The sequence below is a fragment of the Chlorocebus sabaeus genome, chromosome 5 (assembly GCF_047675955.1).
Source record: "Chlorocebus sabaeus isolate Y175 chromosome 5, mChlSab1.0.hap1, whole genome shotgun sequence".
NCBI lineage: Eukaryota > Metazoa > Chordata > Mammalia > Primates > Cercopithecidae > Chlorocebus > Chlorocebus sabaeus.
This window is the reverse complement of record NC_132908.1, coordinates 2,827-13,199: the sequence shown is the minus strand read 5'-3', so window position 1 is coordinate 13,199 and position 10,373 is coordinate 2,827. Positions and strand designations below refer to the sequence as shown.

Here is a 10,373-nt window from a genome sequence, read left to right as displayed (position 1 = left end):
TTAGGGGTTAGGGTTATCGTTGGGTTAGGGTTAGAGTTAGGGGTTATGGTTTAGGGTGAGGGTCAGGGTCAGGGATTAAGGTTAGGGTTTAGGGGTTAGGGTTAGGGTCTGGGTTAGGGGTTAGGGGTTATGGTCAGGGTTATGGTGAGGGTCAGGGGTTAGGTTTAGGGTTTAGGGTTTGGTTTAGGGGTTAGGGTTAGGGTTCGGGTTTATTAGGGTTAGGGGTTTGGGTTAGGGTTAGGGTTTTAGGGTTAGAGTTAGGGTTAGAGTTTGTGTTGGGGTTTAGGTTATGGTTAGCGTCAGGGTTATGGTTAGTGTTAGGGGTGGACAGGGCTTCATCCCTCAGCTTACCTAAGACAAATACCTATATGATTTCTTCTTCTGCCCTGTGTAAAATGCAGCTTCAATGAGCCACACTAAGGTATAAGTCACTATTCCTCTACCCCTACTCACAAGTCAATTGTGTATTCACCGAAAGGCATATGAAAGTCTCAAAACAATGCAATATTTTGTCTCTTGTCCACCTATATGCTGGAAGGCCCCCACCTTTGTGTTTTCCTGCCTTTCCAGATGGAACTGTTTCTTCGAAAAACAAACAAACAAAATGTGGTTTTGAGACATTTGGATGTGGGAGTTCTTGCAGGCCAGATGTCCTACCCTTGCCTGAGACGGCGGTGGGGCCACCAAGGAGATGGTGGCCCTCATGCTGCCCCAGTCTCACTCCTACAGGCTCACCCCCAATCTGGCCCACGATGCAATGCGACTACAGAGAAGTGGAACATACTCACTTTAGGTACTGCTGATACTCATGCGCATTCTTCCCATGAACAGAATTCTTCCCATTGACCAACTGCAGCGTAATGAGGAACCGGATCAGGCTGAGCACAGGGGACAGTAGTCTGATACTAAAAACAGATGAAAGTAAATTCAAACGTGAGGAATGTTGGTATTTTCCACCGTCATCAGGAAAAAGATGTTTCACCTTATCAACATCCTTAAGTCCCAACTTCTCAAAAAATAATTTTCCTAATCCTCAGAGCCCAATGCCTGCTTCCAGCCCCCAGGCCCGTGGGTGGCGGGAGTGCCCAGTGTAGCCCTTGCTCCTGGCCCATCCTGCACGACCGCATTCCTTGCTCATCAGTCATCCTCTGAGACTCTCAGACATCTGACGGTCTATGTCAGGGCTGCCAGGGGCTCTGCACACTCACGGAGCACCAGGCAGGCCCAGTCTGCGCCCAGCAGCCCCCCTGCGCCCTGCCCTCTGACTTCTAGGGAGGGACTCTCACTAGAGGAAAACAAATGGCCTCAATACGAAAGCAGGCTCAATGCCACCAGATTAAAGAAATCCCAACTAAAGTAAGATCTTATTTTTCCCATGAAACTAGTTGAGACATTTAAAAATATTCTGGTTTTGGAGAGTGGTAATAAGAGAATGACCTTGTCTTATAAACTGCTGGTAAGAGTGTAAATTGAGTAGCACCCTTCTGGAGGAGAATCCAGTGATATCTATTTAAAGCTTTAAAAACACAGATACCACTCAACCCAAAAGTTCTAGAAATGTATCCAAAATGGCCATTTCTTAAGGATGTAGCACATTCTAAAATATACACTGTAAGTGAAGGAACCATAATGCTGTTAATCTGCAATTAAGTTAATCTATTGTTATATTTTAAATCCAAATCCAGTTAATCCGCTGTTATACTTTAAATCCAAATATTCATTTAGGTAGATAGAACCCATATTTCCATAGGCCAAATTACAAACACTATTTAAAATAGTATGTACTATAACTTTCTATGAAAATCAGCATGGGGAGTCCTCACAGTCCTCAGATAACATCATCTCATTCAACACCGTTTCATCACAACATCAGTGAGAAAAGAAATTGATACACCGTGAGGGCCACGGTTTGTGTGGAGAAGCACGTTCTGCATGGGTTTTCTCCCATCCCCCAGTTTCCTCCCACATCCCAGAGCCGTGCACATTAGGTGAACTGGCGCATCTCCATGGTCCCAGAGTGAGTGTGGGTGTGTGACTGGCCCTGCGAAGGAACCACGTCCTGTCCAGGGTGGGTCCTGCCTTGTACCCGGAGCTGCCGGGATAGGCTCCAGCCACCCACAACTCTGAACTGGAATGAACAGGTTGGAAAATAAATGAATGAATGAATGAATGAATGAATACAAATTATAAGAACTTGTAAAGCCTACCATCATCATACAAGTGCTCGACAGTGCGTGTCGGTACAAAAGTGCTCAGTGACCCACACATTTGTTCCTGTTGGTGCTGGAGCTGTGGGTGGGGGGAAGGGGGTGGGCCTGGGGAGGTCTCGCTCTGCAAACATTTACTGCCTCATTTAACCACCACAGGACTGCCGGACTGCCGTCACTCACTGCCTCGCCAAACAGTGAGTAGTTCTCACTAGTTTTTATTCATCTTTCTTAAATGTCCATAGAGCTCATATGTGCCTCAATGCTTAACACTTTAATTGTTTTGGGTCTTTCTTTAGAAGTTTGGCAATATTTTTATGACCAGAAACATGCTGTGGGAACTTAACTTTTGTTTCCACCGTGCAAGGAAGATAAATCTCAGTACCCCAAACTCACTAAGCCAAAGGGAAAAGTCAAGCTGGGAACTGCCTCAGGCAAACCTGCCTCCCATTTTATTCCTATATAAGGTGGCTACAAGAGAAAAAAGCTACATACAGACCTCCCTCACAGTTTGTCCACAAGGAAATGCCTCGTGGGCCTCAAGATCTCTATCCGGAAAGACTTCTGCTCAGTTTCACCCTGGCAATGCAGTTGCCAGCTGATCTTCCCAGGGGTGGGACAGGACGTCATCCCTCAGCTCACCTGAGGCAAATACCTATATGATTGCTTCCTCTGCCCTGTGTAAAATGCAGCTTCACTGAGCCACACTAAGGTGTAAGTCAGTATTCCTCTACCCCCACTCACAAGTCAATTGTGTATTCACCGAAAGGCCTATAAAAGACTCAAAACAATGCAATCGTTTGTCTCTTGTCCACCTATAACCTGGAAGGCCCCCACCTTTGTGTTTTCCTGCCTTTCCAGATGGAACCAATGTACACCTTACACCTACTGACTGATGTCTTATGTTTCCTTAAAATGTATAAAAATGTATAAAAGCAAGCTGCGCCCCAAGTACCTGGGGCACATGCTGTCAGGACCTCCTGAGGCTGTCACAGCACGTCCTTAACCCTGGGAAAGTAAACTTTCTAAACGGATTGAGACTTGTCTCAGATATGTTGGGTTCATACTATCAGTTGTGAACTCCAAGTATATCAACACCTGTCGATGGGTTAAGTGAGGGGCCTACTGTGTGTGTCTTCAGTGGGGACTGGAACTGCATCTGTGACAACTTCCTGCCCCACAGAGCCCCTCCAAAACAGGAAAGTGAGCGCACACCTACTCCACATACGCAGGTAGTTCTGCCGCTGGCGAGACCGCAGCATCCCCTCCACCCAGTGCCTGTGTCTCAGCTCCGAGGCAATGGTGACCTGGCCAGACACGTGGTGACACTGCTTGCCGATGCTTTGGAGCACAACCAGCACTTCCAGCACAATCCTGGGGCAGAAGAGTGTGCTGCAGAGCTCATGGAGCAGCTGGGGCCACCTGCAAAGACAGCCAGACTTGGAGCAGGCATTGTGATCCTCACCTGTATCTCACTCTCCTTCTGTGCCTGCAAGGCTGTGGCTTTCTGGGAGCCAGGGCTAGCTGCATATCACTGGTGGGTCTGCAGGGACAACTGTGACATGCGGCAAGTGTTAATTAAATACACTGAATTGTGGCAAACAGAATGTGACATTCACAGCCTCATCAGATGTGCCATGCTTGCACAGAGATTGTCAAAACTGATCTCATAATTCCTCTTGGAGTAGTAACAGTGGGATTCTAAGACTACTTTATAAAATCTAAAACATAGAAAATGTCTAAGTTTGCTATGCCAATCTGCAGAATCAATGTTTCAACAGTTGTCAGGATGTCCTGGAACTTACGTCTCAGTAGGAAGATGATCCAAGTCCTTTAAAACACAATGATTCTCAGGCACATGTTGATACAGGTCATCCGTCATTTTTGTAATTAAAGAGTGGCTGGCATTTGTTTCAGAATTATCTTCTAATCTGAAAAATAGAAAATATTTAAAGATACATGACAATTAAAATGCCCACATTAGTGCCCATGCACAATAATGGTTAATGGTTCACTGAGCAGCAACCTGACTGTGAATCTTAGTTTCCCCAAATATAAAATGTAAAAAGCCACCATCACGGGACAGTGGAGAAAGAAACGATGCCCCATGCCAAAAGCAAAGTCCAATGATGACTGATGACGAGACGATGAACCACCTGCGTATTCCTCCTGCTGAACAAGTATGTCTGCTGTTGTCTACGATTCTAGAATGCATGCCTCCATCCCCACTTCTCTCCTGAGCTTCAGACCCATCTTTCTTTCTGCCTACTCAGTAGTTCTCATGGACGCCATTGTCTACCCACAAAACCTGCCCCTCGTTCCATGTTCAGTCTCCACCAGGGCCCCAGGCCAGCTGGAAGATCGCATTCAGCATCACTTGCAGCTCCTCACAGCCACCAAGGCCCAGAAATTCCTCCTTCCCTTTTTATCTTCCAACAGCCTCGCTAAAGAAGAAATGCTGCTGAAACTAACAGTACCAGACAAGCTTGATGTCAGCCAGGTCCCAGGATGCCACGTACCTGACTGCTTTCCAAGTGAGTTCTTCGGGGAAAGGCAGCAGAGCCCAAACCCTGATACTCTCCTCAAAGCTCAGCACCTGGGATGAAATGTTTTATTGACTTTGTAGATTTCACGGTAACTTCCTAGAAAATCTGTTTTTAGATTGTTATGGATGTTACATCACTCTCTAGAAAATATGTGTCTATAAAATTATTACAAATTCTAAACATTTTAAAACCAGAGGGCGGATGTCAGTTCTTCAGTACAGATAGGGGAAGGCTGGGGAAACTACCAGAGGATTGGTAGGGAGTGAACGTCTGGGGTGGCTATGACCATATCCACAGGTTCTTTCGACACCTGCCATTGAGAGGGAGGACCCCACCAAGTCTGCACGAGCTCTGGTGACTGGCCTGGAACCAGCAGAACACAGCAGGTGTGAAGATGCTGCACGTTATGAAAAGCCATGTCAGAGGCGCAGGTGCCTCTCCAGTTCAGGCCGCGCTCGGGGTGCAGCTGCTGTCACCTTGAGACTGTCCCTGCAGGACCCCCATGAGGCCTCTGGCCAACTTCCAGTCTTCTCAGACGCGACACCCACGAAGCCCTGGGGGACCACTGCCGTCCACACCCAGGCCAGGCCACAGGACAGATCCCTCGGCAGATGCTCCCCATTTCTAACCCACTAGCACATGAGCAAGTCAAACGGTGGCTGCTGACACCACGGAGCGTGAGTGGTCTCAACAGCAGGAATAACCGAAGCCCAGGATGCAAAGCTGCCTGAATACCTGTGAGATGCCAGGAGGGGGACAGGAAGTGGTAAGGACCCAAATAACCACCGTGGGGCGCAGGAGAGGATGGTCTGGAGCCTCAGCAGCTCTGGTTGGAAGACAAAGGCTGCCTTCTTGAAGCTCCTCTTCCTTCCTAAATCTTCCCTCCTCCCTACCTGCCCACCTCTACCTTCCTAAGGGCTTGCACTTGGAAAGCACAGCAATCCCCACTGGTAAAGCTGGTCTGCGGCGCCAACGGGTAATGGCATCCGACCAGTGCAGCCCGATGCTCTGCCTCCAAGCCACACCTCCAGGAGGCTGTTTTCCCAACTTCACTGCTGATAACCCCCTTCTGACAGTATTTTCCTGAAGGCATTCAAAAGGAGGCCTCCGACTTCTCAAGGCACCATTTCTTTAAAGCGCCTTTGCAAATCTCTGCTGACCCGCTGTGTGTTGATTTTACAGCTTCCTTTTACAGGTAGTCTCATTTATGAATTTTCACCTGCACAACTGTCACGATGCTTATATTCTTGGGGACTGTCTTTTTCATCCCCTTGCACTACCCTTGTATCCTCCCGTATGTAGAATAAAACACCTTTGCTGATTGCCAAATTGGAACTTCCTGGCAGAAATGCTTAAAAAATTGTTTGTTTCAGTAAGTTAGCAAAAGCTAGTCCGTGTAGGAGAAGAAAAACTAACATTACTCACCACTGACAAATAAAAACTGCTCCCAGCTCTGCTTTACTGCCTACAGCAATAAAAGCCTGCCAGGGGATTCAGCAAAAACACTTCCCAGTGCTCATCCATTTAACACTAAAAACCTCAGTGCCATCAGCACTGCATTACTTTCAACAGCGAGACACGGAACTTGAGGCTCAGAAGACTGAGCAACCAGGCCAGGGCCACAGCAAGCACCACGCTGGCTAGAAAGCTGGATCTGCCCAACTCAAAGTCTGACTCAGCAGGCAAACTGCACCCTTCCAGCATCTCTGCAAAAGACAGATGGTTTCAGAGACGTACACACCCCTCCCAGCACCCTGCATTCGGCATACCTGTTTTTTAGGCTGAAAAACCGGATGGCAGCGAGAATTATAGCCTTCTTCAAGACTAATCAACAATTCTACTGCTGCTTTTTCCTAGTTTAGAGAAAACAGTGGCTACTATCATGTTTGGGTAGACTTAGTTTTCTTCTATTGAACTGTAGGCCAGTTAGAGTCCCCATTTCTCATTATCTTTCTTCAAACAATTTTTTGCAGCTAGAAAAGCAAACGCTTCACTAAAATAGGTTTCACATGGCAAGGAAATCACAGCCAATAAAATGATTTTAAATGGAGGCCATTAACAATAATCACAAATGCCACACCCACCCTCTGTGCACAAAACTGGAGATGAGTAAGAAAAAAAGGATTCCAAACAATTGGAAATTTAACTAGGAAATAGTTACTTAAACACTAAAAAACAATACAACCAAAAAAAAAAAAACACATAATCATTTAATTGCTAAGCACATACATATTTTTACAAGCATAAAAATTACATCATTTGAAGCTGATTTAACCACATAACTTAAAAATCCAAGTCAGTCAACTGAAACCTATGAGAAACAAAGTCAGTGAATTGATAGTTGACAAATTAAAAAATCTGTAACTACCTACAATTCTTTTTTCTTTTCTTTTTTCTTTTTTTTTTTTTTGAGACACAGTCTTACACTTTTTGCCCAGGCTGGAGTGCACTGGTGCGATCTCAGCTCACTGCGACCTCTGCCTCCCAGGTTCAAGTGATTCTCCAGCTTCAGGCTCCTGCGTAGCTGGGATTACAGGCACCCACCACCACGTCTGGCTAATTTTTTTGTATTTTTATTAGAGACGGGGTTTCACCACATTTGGCCACACTGGTCTTGAACTCCTGACCTCAGGTGAACCACCTGCCTCGGCTTCCCAAAGTGCTGGGATTACAGGTGTTAGCCACTGCACCCGGCCCGCTACCTACAATTCCTAAAAGCACAAAACAAACAACTCAAGTAGCTAGATGTTAACTATGGAAGAAATGTGCTGGCCTTCCCTTCACTCAGATGTGTGAGAGCTTGGAGTGCACCAGGGAGTGTGCTGGGCGGAACACGGGAGGCACACACATGTGCCTGCACGGGTGATGTCCCCACAGGGCAGACCCACACGCAGCATACGTGTGCCACTGCAGAGCAGCGTATGTATCCCACTGCAGAGTGGCGTATGTGTGCCACTGTAGAGCAGCCTACATATCCCAGTGCAGAGCAGTGTATGTGTGTCACTGCGGAGCAGCATATATATCCCACTGCAGAGCAGTGTATGTGTGCCACTGCAGAGTAGCGTATATATCCCACTGCAGAGCGGCATATGTATCCCACTGCAGAGTGGCGTATGTGTGCCACTGTAGAGCAGCCTACATATCCCAGTGCAGAGCAGTGTATGTGTGTCACTGCGGAGCAGCGTATATATCCCACTGCAGAGCAGTGTATGTGTGTCACTGCGGAGCAGCGTATATATCCCACTGCAGAGCAGCGTATGTATCTCACTGCAGAGCAGTGTATGTGTGCCACTGCAGAGCGGCGTATATATCCCACTGCAGAGCGGCATATGTGTGCTACTGCAGAACAGTGTATGTGTGCCACTGTAGAGTGGCGTATGTGTGCTACTGTAGAGCAGCGTACATATCCCACTGCAGAGCAGTGTATGTATCCCACTGCAGAGCAGTGTATGTGTGCCATTGTAGAGCGGCGTATGTGTGCCACTGCAGAGTAGCGTATATATCCCACTGCAGAGCGGCGTATGTGTGCTACTGCAGAGCACCTGGCTTCTGTTCCAAGACGTGAACCCATCTGTGGGCTTCTGAGGAGAGGATGACATGTTGGGGAAGGATCAGTCTGGCTGCTGTGTTATGACAAGGGGAAGGGCTTGCAGAAGTCGGTGGGCAGACCAGTCAGTGCCAGCGACATTCCAGGGAGGGACCAAGGCGGTATGGCCAGGTGGTGGCACAGGAGGGACAGGAAGAAGCAGATGTGGAACATATTTCTTTTTTTTTTTCTTTTTCTTTTTTTGAGATGGAGTCTTGCTCTGTCATTCAGGCTGGAAAGCAGTGGCACAATCTCGGTTCACTATAACATCTGCCTTCCGTGTTCAAGCTATTCTCAGGACTACAGGCACCCACTACCATGTCCAGCTAGTTTTTGTATTTTTATTGGAGACAGGGTTTCACCATGTTGGCCAGGCTAGTCTCGAACTTCTGACCACAGGTGATCCACTTGCCTTGACCTCCCAAAGTGCTGGGATTACAGGCATGAGCCACCGTGCCCGGACTGTGGAACATATTTCTAAAACCTGTTCCAAGGATGGAGTATGAAGAGAGGAGAGGAATCAGGCTTCCAACCTGAGCAGCCACCTGGGAGGCTGGAGGTGCCACGTAGCTGGGAGGACTTGAGGAATGAAGATGAGGAGACACTGTGTCCCTGAATAAGCTTCAATATTGTGAAAAATGTCAATTATCCCTAACTCAATCCATGAGGTGTTCTTATTTGTTTTTGAGGTTTTATGTTTGTCCAAGTTTACACAGAATAATAACTATTAATTTTTTTAAAAGTAAAGCTAGACTCTGTACCTTACTCTCAAGATGGAATAAATTCCAGTTGGATCCAAAGACGTAAGTGGAAAATAAAGAAAAAATAGGTAGGGCACGTTGGCTCATGCCTGTAATCCCAGCACTTTGGGAGGCTGAGGCGGGTGGAACATAAGGTCAGGAGTTCAAGACCAGTCTGACCAACATGATGATACCCCGCCTCTATTAAAAATACAAAAAAACTAGCTGGGCGTGGTGGCAGGCACCTGTAATCCCAGCTACTCGGGAGGCTGTGGCAGAGAACTGCTCGAACCCAGGAGGCAGAGGTTGCAGTGAGCTGAGATTGTACTACTGCACTCCAGCCTGGGTGACAGAGTGAGACTTTGTCTCAAAAAAAAAAAAGAAAAAGAAAAAATAGAAGTACCAGAGAAAATGTATACCTATATTTTTAATTTTGAAAAGCGAAGATTCTTTTCAGAATGACTCCAAATGTGAAGCCAGAGAAAAAAAAAATCAAAACCTATGAACAAATAACAAAGCAATATGTACACAAATAAGGCTAATGAACCAGTGGGAAAAATGAAACTGAAATAAATGGAGAAAATACATTAATAGGCAATTAATGAAATAATTATAAACATCTAGTAAACATAAAAAAAGAATGAAAATAAAAACATAATCTTGGCTGGATATGATGGCTCGCGCCTGTGGTCCCTGCTACTCGGGAGGCTGAGGCAAGAGGATGGCTTGAGCCCAGGAGGTCGAGGCTACCATAAGCCATGACTACACCACTGCACTCTAGCCTGGGCGACAGAGCGAGACCCTGTCTCATAAAAAATAAATAAATAAATAAAAGAAAAGAATTTTAAAAACCTTATTGGTATCTTTTGTCTTAGAACTTTACTTTTTAAGAGTATTTACTTAAGTGCCCAAATCAACAAAGATGTTCATTTCAGCATAATAATTAGGAATTTTCTACATCAGGAACATTACAACTCATCCATCAATGAAGGACTGCTTAGGTAAATAATAACATATTGATAAAATGGAATATCAAACAGCTGACAAAAAGAATAAGGCAGAACAAAGATACCAAAAACACACTGTTAATGAAAAATGCTAGCTATAAAACACAACGTACCTTCCTACGAACTCACTTTGGTACACTCATAGCAAAAATATGGTAGCAACACTACCTAATTATTAACAGTAGTTATTTCTGGGAGATGGAATTCTTGAGGGCTGTTACTTTTCACATTAGTTTTTCTATTTCTAGTAATTTTTCTTTGAACATTTAAACATTTTTAAAATAACT

General features: G+C 45.8%; 1 long non-coding RNA gene across 1 annotated transcript; it reads left to right on the top strand.

Annotated features, from left to right (window-relative positions):
* Positions 1–2,370: 2,370 nt before the first annotated feature.
* LOC140711636 (uncharacterized) lies at positions 2,371–6,959 on the top strand. Its single transcript, XR_012092873.1, has 2 exons — positions 2,371–2,404; positions 4,647–6,959. It is a non-coding gene; the product is annotated as an uncharacterized lncRNA (long non-coding RNA).
* The last annotated feature ends 3,414 nt before the right edge of the window (positions 6,960–10,373 follow it).